Here is a 9,688-nt window from a genome sequence, read left to right on the forward strand (position 1 = left end):
GGCACAACTAGACCGTGGTCCATAATGCGGCTCAACCGCCGTGGATCCGCATACCTTCACTTTTTCTTTTTCATTTCAGTTTTTTCTCTTCTCGAGGCTTTTCTAATAACCTGATCATCGGACCTATCACAGGACAGATACACCAAGAAGGCAAGGAGCTTTGACGTATAAGGGAACCCCCAGGTGGTCTCTGCTAACGATCGTTATACCTATTTTAAAAAACCCGCACGCAGCTCGCCCTTGGTCGTGGCATGTCAAATAGCCTTATTTGCTTATCGCATTACTTGTACAAATACACCTTGACGTATTAATCAAATTACAATGGAAAATAATTTGCGGTGTCCTTGTCTTTATATTTTTTTATCAATTGCACCCGTACACTCTGGTACGCCTTAATTCACCAGGGGCTTCATCATACCCCATAACACGGCAATAAAGTCAAAACACTTTTATAGTACAGTTCAGCACCCTGAACTTATAGCATTATATGCATCGGCTCCGAATCATGTCTTTGGTCAATAGTTGGGTTGGTCGGCTCCTGTGCTTACTACCTTATGTTCCGCTATATCGGCTTGGATAGTAAAGGGAGAACTACTGCAATTGTGTCCCGGTTCTTCCGGACGAGCACCTCAGTAGAGAAAGCCGAAAACTGACTGTCATGATGCGGCGAGAGCTGGTCAGCTGTTCGAGAGGTTTCAAATCCTTAGAGATTTTTCCCGCATTATGCGATGAGTCGGTTTTTATCCGATTAGGCGTGTATAGCGCCCCAAGTTTGGACTTCTGAACACCAGGGGCTGCGTCAAAATTTTCGTTGTCAAACTCCTATGGCTAAGTGAGGGTGATAAAGGCGTATAGTCCGATTGCCTTGTTCGTTGCGCTAAACACCTCCTTTAAGTACCAAAATTTGGAATAAAGAGTGTTTAGATTTATCCCGAACACCCGCATACTATCTACGTGAGGGCAGAAGCCGACGACTGGCCAACTCTCAGATTTCATAAACGGACGCACAAGAGGTAAATTTTTAAATAAACAAGCATTATATTACATAACGATCTTGTTTCATATTACAGGATAGGATAACATGAATGTATTCATGGGAATATGATATCCTTAGCACATTGCCCCGCTACAAGGCGGGATCCCTCCAGGACACTGTCAAAATACAGTTGGGGTCTGCGGTGCTCCTTGCCCTCGGGCGGTCCCTCGGTCATCAGCTTCGTGGCGTCCATCTTCTCCCAGTGCATCTTGGCGCGGGCAAAGTCCATTCGCGCACCTTTAATACAGACCGACCGCTTGATGGCTTCAAGCCGAGAGCAGGCGCTGACAAGCTGCTTCACGAGTCGGAAGTAGCTGCTAGGCATGGCTTCAACAGGCCATAGCCGGATTATCAAATCCTTCATGGCTAGTTCGGCCGCCTTATGCAACTCGACCAGCTGTTTCAGCTGATCGCTAAAGGGCACAGGATGTTCTAGTCCAAGGTATTGCGACCAGAACAGCTTCTCCGTTGAGCTCCCCTCTTCGGCTCGATAGAATTCCGCAGCGTCTGACACGCTGCATGGCAGATCCACAAACGCCCCTGGAGAGCTCCAAATCCGGGTAAGTAAGAGGAAGGTTTCCTTCACATATCTTTGCATAATGAAAGCCTTACCCGCCGTGATCTTCTTGGCCGCCTGGATTTCCTGGAGGGCGCCCTAGGCTTCAGCGCGGGCATCCTGTGCGCTTTGGCGGGCCTTGGCAAGTTTGGACCCTTGCTCCTTAAAATCACGCTCCAAGGACTCATACTTCTTGACGGTGTCCTGGAGCTCTTGCTGGATCTCACTGACCTGAGCCTCATGCTTTTCACGTGCGGCCTTTTCCTTAGCCGCCCTGTCCTCAGCCTCGGCTAGCGACCTCTTGAGAGCCTCTGCCTAGGTCATTGCCCCTAAAAAAATATTATGACACTTCAGTCAGAACAGATCGTTCATTAAACCTGAATTCAGACAAGGTTAAATACTTACCCTTGCTTTCCTCCAGCTGCTTCTTCATGCGGCCGAGCTCTTCCTCGGCCCGCTCAAAATTCTGCTTCAGTCCAGAGACTTCTGCAGTATGAGCGGACGCAGCTAGTAGCGACACCTGCTTGTTCACATAGACATTTTAGATTAGACTCCTGCAAAAATTATTTGATCCTTTGTTCGGCTTTTCTTTCCGAACACCGGACAGAGCATCAGGGGCTACTGTCTATACTGTGACATTCTTTTTATAATGGCGTCGCTTACCTCAAAGCCTGTTAGAAGGCTCGTGTATGCTTCGGTCAGTCCGCTTTTCGTGGACTGGATCTTCTCAATCACCATACCCATAAGGGTACGATGTTCTTTAACAATGGAAGCGCCTCGCAGCGCTTCCAACAATCTATCCGGTGCATGTGGATGGACAGAGGTCACCGGTGGAGTTGGCTCACCCCCCTCTTTCGAAAGAGGCGGCCTGCCTGAGTCCAGAGCCATATGGGCCTCCAGAGCTGTATTCGGCTGGGGGCTGAATTGGATACGGCCCCCATCGTCGCTGTCCATGGGGGTTTGCTCCCCCATGTGTTTGGCAACCGAGGTTTCACCCTCCGGCACCACCAGGACGGCTTCCCGAGCCTCTCCCTGGCCTGGGATCCTTCGAGACAACACCTCGGTGTTGTCCACGGCCTTGGGTGAGGAGGCCGTCGGAAGGGACCCGCTGTCCATCGCCGATGGGTCCAGTGACCCCTCCGAAGAGGAGGATAGCTCGATGTTGGACTGAACCGGACTGCAAGTGCATGATCCAACACGTTAAAAATAATAAAGTAAAAAGGTCGGATATATTACCGTGTTCGGACACTTACGATTTGGCCAGGGGCTTGTCCCTGGCCTCCCACTCCCAACTGCTGTTGGTGGCCGCTGCGGAGTTGTCCAGAAGGGAAGCTTTCCCTCTCTTGGACGTATCGGCCTCCAGGTGCGTGGAGGTCGTCCTCTTCTTTCTCCCCCTTGCAGGGGGGATGGATTTCTTCTTCTTCCTCCTCCTCCTCTTCCTCGTCGTCTTCAGCGACGGAGGAGTGATCCTCGGCGTCTTCGAACATTGTGTCCGAAGCGCCCTTGTGACGGAGACCTTCTCTGGTCACCTTGGCCTTCTTCTCCAGCACCTCATAAGGCGCCGAAAACAGCATCTTCGTTAGAAGCGGAGTTTCTGGGCCTTCGGGCAGCGGAGCCGGACAATTAATCTGCTCCGCTATCTCTATCCAGGCCTGAAAAAATTGATAGGGAGGCTTAGATTCCTTCATCAAATATGCCAGTAAAGGGTATACCTTGAAAACATGAAAGAACTTGCCGGATTAGCCTGGCGAGTTAAGCTAAGCCCACAATCCTCGGTCGTGGGCGGTGGTGTCTCGCCGGCCTTGAAGAGCACCTTCCAGATGTCTTCGTGTGTCGTGCATAAGAGCTCTAGTAGCGTCTGGTGCTTGGCCGGATCAAACTCCCACAAATAGCAAGTCCGGCGTTGGCACGGAAGGATCCGGCGAACAAGCATAACCTGGATCACGTTGATGATCTTGATTCTCTTGTTTATCATGTTCTGAACGCACGTCTGGAGCCCTGTCAGCTCGTCCGAAGAGCCCTAGGCCAGGCCTTTCTCTTGCCAGGAGGTGAGACGCATCGGGACTCCGGATCGGAATGCGGGGGCTGCCGCCCAATTGGTGTCGCGCGGCTCGGTGATATATAACCACCCCGATTGCCACCCTTTGACCGTCTCCACAAAGGAGCCCTCGGGCCATGTGACATTGGACATCTTGCCCACCATGGCGCCTCCACACTCTACTTGTTGGCCGCTCACCACCTTCGGCTTCACATTGAAGGTCTTCAGCCATCGGCCGAAGTGAGGTGGGATGCGGAGGAAGGCCTCGCAGACGACAATAAATGTCGAGATGTTGAGGATAGAGTTGGGGGCCAAATCATGGAAGTCTAGCCCGTAGTAAAAGATTAGTCCGAGGACAAACGGGTGGAGGGGGATCCCAGCCCGCGGACGAAGTGTGTGAGGAATACCACCCTCTCCTGGGGCTCCGGGGTGGGGACGATCTGCCCCTTGGCCGGAAGTCGGTGAATGATTTCCTTGGCTAGGTACCCGGTCTCCCGGAATTTCTTGATGTCCTCCTCCTTGACGGAGGAGGCCATCCACTTGCCTCCTGCTCCGGATCCGGACATGATTGGAGTGCTTTTTTGGGCGGAGAAGGCGAGAGCTTGGAGCTGGAGCTCGAGAATGGATGGGCAGAGGAAGGAGAAGGCGTGGGTGAAAAAGGTGAATCCTTATCCCTTTATAGAGACAGTAAAAGTCATGCGCCTCCCTACTCGCCTTAAAATTCGCCTATTCCCCAAGCGATGGGTTACCCATGCTCGTATTGATGAGAATCCCGTGATAAGGGGACACGATCTCTGCTTTGACAAGATGTGCCAATAAAACCGCACCTCGAAATATGGAGCGGTAGGCTAAAAAATGGTTTGAATAATGATCGAGCAGTGGCGTGATGTCACGCTACAAAAAGTTGTCAGCGGATTGAACTCGTAAAATATTATACTCTTCACGGTTGTGTGTGGTACTTGTTTTGCAGAGCCGGACACGTTTTCTATGTTCGGAAGGCTATGTTGGAATATTCGGAGAAGGAACCCGCCTTGCAATGCCGAAGACAATCTGCGCGCCGAACTCATCGTCATTGAAACCTGGTTCAGGGGCTACTGAGGGAGTCCTGGATTAAGGGGTCCTCGGACAGCCGGACTATATACTTTGGCCGGACTGTTGGGCTATGAAGATACAAGATAGAAGACTTCTTCCCGTGTCCGGATGGGACTCTCCTTGGCGTGGAAGGCAAGCTTGGCGATTCGGATATGTAGATTCCTTTCTCTGTAACTGACTTTGTACAACCCTAGCCCCCTCCGGTGTCTATATAAACCGGAGGGTTTAGACTTCTAGGGTTTAGCCACAACAATCATAACCTCATAGGGTAGAATTCTAGGGTTTAGCCATTACGATCTCGTGGTAGATCAACTCTTGCAATACTCATATTCATTAAGATCAGTCAAGCAGGAAGTAGGGTATTACCTCCATAGAGAGGGTCCAAACCTGGGTAAACATTGTGTTCCCCGCCTCCTGTTACCATTAGCCTTAGACGCATAGTTCGGGACCCCTTACCCGAGATCCGCCGGTTTTGACACTGACACTTAGGCAAAGCCCTGCGCGGATCACATCATCAACACCGTCACCATGCCATCGTGCTGACAGAACTCTCCCTCGACCCTCTACTGGATCAAGAGTTCGAGGGACGTCATTGAGCTGAACATGTGCTGAACACGGAGGTGCCGTATGTTCGGTACTTGGATCGGTTGGATCATGAAAGACGTTCGACTACATCAACCGCCTTAACTAACGCTTTTGCTTTCGGTCTACGAGGGTACGTGGACACATTTTCCCCCTCTCATTGATATGCATCTCCTAGATAGATCTTACGTGAGCGTAGGATTTTTTTTGAAATTACATGCTACGTTCCCCCAACAGAGATGTCCATCAACGCCACACCAGCGTGTGAGTTCACTCTGCTGCAGGCGAAGCAATAGTACAACCTAGCCCTTTGGGAGGAGCACCTCACGGAAGGCGCCAATTGAGGTCGATCGCGCATCCACCGCTGTCGGCGCGACCATCGTTCAGACGAACCCAGACATCGATGTCAACCAAGAAGTGCCTGCGTACGTGGAGAGCGTCCGCACATTCTGCCACAAGTGCTGGCAGGCGGAGAACAACGACACGTCGGACCAACATGGCGATGATGTCAAAGAGGTATCTGTCGTCAGCTTTGCATCGCTCATACTAGCCGCCAAACGACGATAAGGCGAAACATCCGGCATGGGGTTCCTTGACCTCACCTCGAGGAGAGTAGGAATTTTCAGTTCCTTTTTAGTTGTTTTAGGTTATTCTCCTATGTAAAGATTGATTCAAAAATCAATGAAAATGCGGTGACTGTTTGTATTTGGTGACTTTTTTTTAACATCAGTACAGACGCAAGCGTCCATATATATGCGCATAACCCCTATGAACGCATACACGCACACCCTATTCGTGTGAGCACCTTCGAGAGACTGAGCCGGCATATCATCTTGAGATTTACGAAGTCACCATAGGTCCATTGTCGTCGACGGAAACGTCCCATCTCACTGAAAGCGTATCGTCAAAAATTCTAAAATAAATCGAAAAATAATGTGAACACCAAGACTTGAAACCTGGTGGGCTCAGAATACTACTGTCCCTCTGTAACCCATCTACACATGTTGAGGGGCGGAGCCAGCCCAGCGAGACGCCCCGAGCCCCAGGCTTGCTAGAGTGCCACTACAGTGTCAAACAGTGCCCGAGAAGCTGCAATCAACAAAGGAATTCCTCCCCACGCCCGGAGCCCAGGCCCCCCCGGCCTGGGTCCTGGATCCGCCACGTTGGTGACTTTGGTTGGATGACCTTTGTTTCGTTGGGTCCGGACTAGTAAGCTTGCACGTGCAAATGCACGTCTCGACTAATATTACATACAAACATATGTGAGAATTAACATAGATAGAAAGATATTGTGTTTGTACCAAAAGTATTACAAATCAAGAAAATACGTTAACGTAACATATTATGCATATAGCCCAAAAAATAGGTAATGTTGTTTCCGTCGCCATTTAAATTAAGCTAACTGTTTCCAACAAGAAAAAATTTAATCAAGGTAAGCTTCATGAACACCAAAACAAAGAAGTTCTTCTCATAGATATGCACACGAATGTTGGATGATGATAAAGCAATCCAGCAAATGTGTGTACCTTAACCTCAACATTCGTCAACCCCAATGATGGCTTTTGTTGCAGTGTTATAAGTAACCTTGTGCACGGAATAGCCGACATTCATCATCATCGTCATCATCATGGCAGGTTTCTTCCTCTTTGGTGGTGTCCGAGCATTCTACGAGAACACAATTATTGAAATCAAGTAAACATTATGAATGTGGTTAATATTATGCTATACGGAAAGACAATACACCTTCAAGTTCAGCAGCCTGCCCCACAGGCTCGGAAATTCCATGTGCATCGGAGTCCTTGGAAATGTTTACTTGAATGTGGTCAATATTATGCTATACGGAAAATCAAGTAAACATGGCTGTCAATGACGCAACCTCCTTGAAAATGTGTCAACACCACCCAGAAAGAGCGGAAAAGTTGTCAAATGGAGCAAGGCATCCGCAATATGAATATGAAGTGGCGAATGCATGAAAATACACAGGCGAAGAGCTGAAGATTACTTGGTGAGGGGATGTTTGATCCACCTGGCGCCTCAGGATTGTTGGATTGGTCAGATAATGGGACAGTATGGCATTTTCCCATCTTGTACACACACTTCTTACGCAACACAGCTTCTTTATCTTCTGCCTTTATCCCAACATATTGTTCTCTCATTCGCCGTTGTTTCTTCTGAGAAGATGTCTCTGACACAGATACATGGTTAGAATACTATATCTGTAAAATCAAAATGAGACAGTCAGTAAGGACTCGTGAGTCATGAGTATACCTGTCATTTGGGCTGATCGAACTGAGTGTTTGACTGTTTGTACATGGCACATCCAGCAACGAAGGACCATGTGTTTCATGGACCTACTCATGGTCAATACTAACCAGAGATGCAGACTTCTTTTTTGAGTGGACCTCCCGGCGCTTCTGGTTGTATTCCGCTCTCTTGTGATCCGACATATGGACCCACCAATTTGGATCACTCTTTCGTTTTTGCTCCCACGAATCGTCGCCCGCTTGATTTGCATTCACATGAATATAGGCTTATTCATCGGCTCTTTAAACGGGCAACGTTCCCCTGATCATAACGGGGATGGAGGTGGATGATGATTCTCCTTCTATGTCATGTTTAAAGAAACAATGGATTAAAAAACAAATGGTGAACTTCTTTTATCATGCCAAGCACATAATGATGGTAAACCTCTTGACTAATTTATAATACACTTTGAATTTTGCAAGTTTTTTCTTAGTACTCTTTGATGTTCACAAGCTTTTTAGGACTCCCCCGTGGTATTTATATTTTGACAGCCATGTTAAGACGTTGTAAAACTCAAATCAAGCTCTATCCCTTAACAGGCTCAGTTTGGCATTCCGTTTGATTATAACAATTCAGCTTATGAAACCAGCTTTTGATGTTTGTTTGACCAACCATTAGTTGTGTGGCTATTTTCCCACAAGTGATTATTAAAATTGACATTTTTTTAAGAAACATACATCCTATAGTCTGTGGTAGACTTGAAGAAAGTTGCTACATGCAATCTGTACACACTTGAGGCAAGCATCTCAGAGAAAACTGAAAATGAAGCTTGAGGTCGCTGGGGGCGACCCCCACGGAGCAGCAGCGCCGGCATCCAGGGATCCCCTCCTCCGTCTCCCAGGCCAAGCACCTCCGAGCGACCAAAACGATGGCCCCTTGATCCAGATTCAAACCTGACATGATGAAGAAGAACGATACCAACTCTTGGTCTCCAGGACAAGGAAGTTTAGTTTTGCTCCTATACTTTCCTATGTACAACAACAATCAGTCTGTCTCTGCTGAATTCGAGTTTACGAATTCAGTCTGTGGGTTCTCTATCTAGTCCAGTCCAGTCCAACAAGACTTTATTTGATTTGTGTTAAGAGATTTGTGAGACTGGTGCTGTTAATGAGTGCATGCGCGCCGATACATTGCAAGCAAGCTCCTTGCTGGACCTAGTCAATTTCCACCTATGTGCTAAGCTGAATTAGCAAACTCATGTTATCTCTATTACTGCTAATTAAGTACCATTCATTTACATGGTGGACCTTTAGCTCTACAATTCTCAACAATTACAGCTAATCTAGTCTGAATAGAAAACAAAAGCATGAGTTTCTTCTAATTATTCTAATCTGTGGTTTACCAAAAGGGAAATCACATGAGTTTCTTATAATTATTGTAATCTGTAAACACTTCAAGCAGGCAAACATCTAACAAAAAAGTGAATATGAAGCTCATTGCAGTGGTTTTCCAAACGAAAAATCACATGAGTTTCTTCTAATTATTCAATCTGTACACACTTCAAGCAGGCAAAAATCTAACAGAAAACTGAATATGAAGCTCATTGCAGTGGTTTTCCAAAAGGAAATTCACATGAATTTCTTCTAATTATTCTGTTGGCCTATCCTTGGTGTTTCATGAAATCAGAATCATTTGCTTGCTATTGAGTATGAGGTACACCCAAGACCCAACTGAGGGTTTGATGTTAAGGTAAAGAAAAACCTGATAAAAATTTGCCAGCTTATTAGTGGCTAGGGCCTGAACGTGGTGGCGGTGGCAGCACCCGAGGAAGAGGAGAGCCGCCGGCGGTGAGCCCGTGGGGCAGGAGAGGAGGAGCGGTGGGCGCTCACCGCCATGGGAGAAACAGCCGACCCAGAGCAGAGCGGCCGGCGGCGAGCCCGTGGGGAAGCAAAAGAGGAGCGGCGGGAGGCGGCGGCATCCCCTCTGATCGAAAAAAAAGAGGAGGAGCGCCTAGCGGCGACGGCGACGGCGATCCGCGCTCCCGTCTGTGGGGAAGCAGAGAAGGAGCGGCAGGCGGGGCGTCTGTCGGGCAGCAGAGAAGGAGCGGCGGTCGGGAAGAGACCGGTGTTCCACGCTGGGC

This window comes from Triticum aestivum, chromosome 5B (assembly GCF_018294505.1).
Source record: "Triticum aestivum cultivar Chinese Spring chromosome 5B, IWGSC CS RefSeq v2.1, whole genome shotgun sequence".
NCBI lineage: Eukaryota > Viridiplantae > Streptophyta > Magnoliopsida > Poales > Poaceae > Triticum > Triticum aestivum.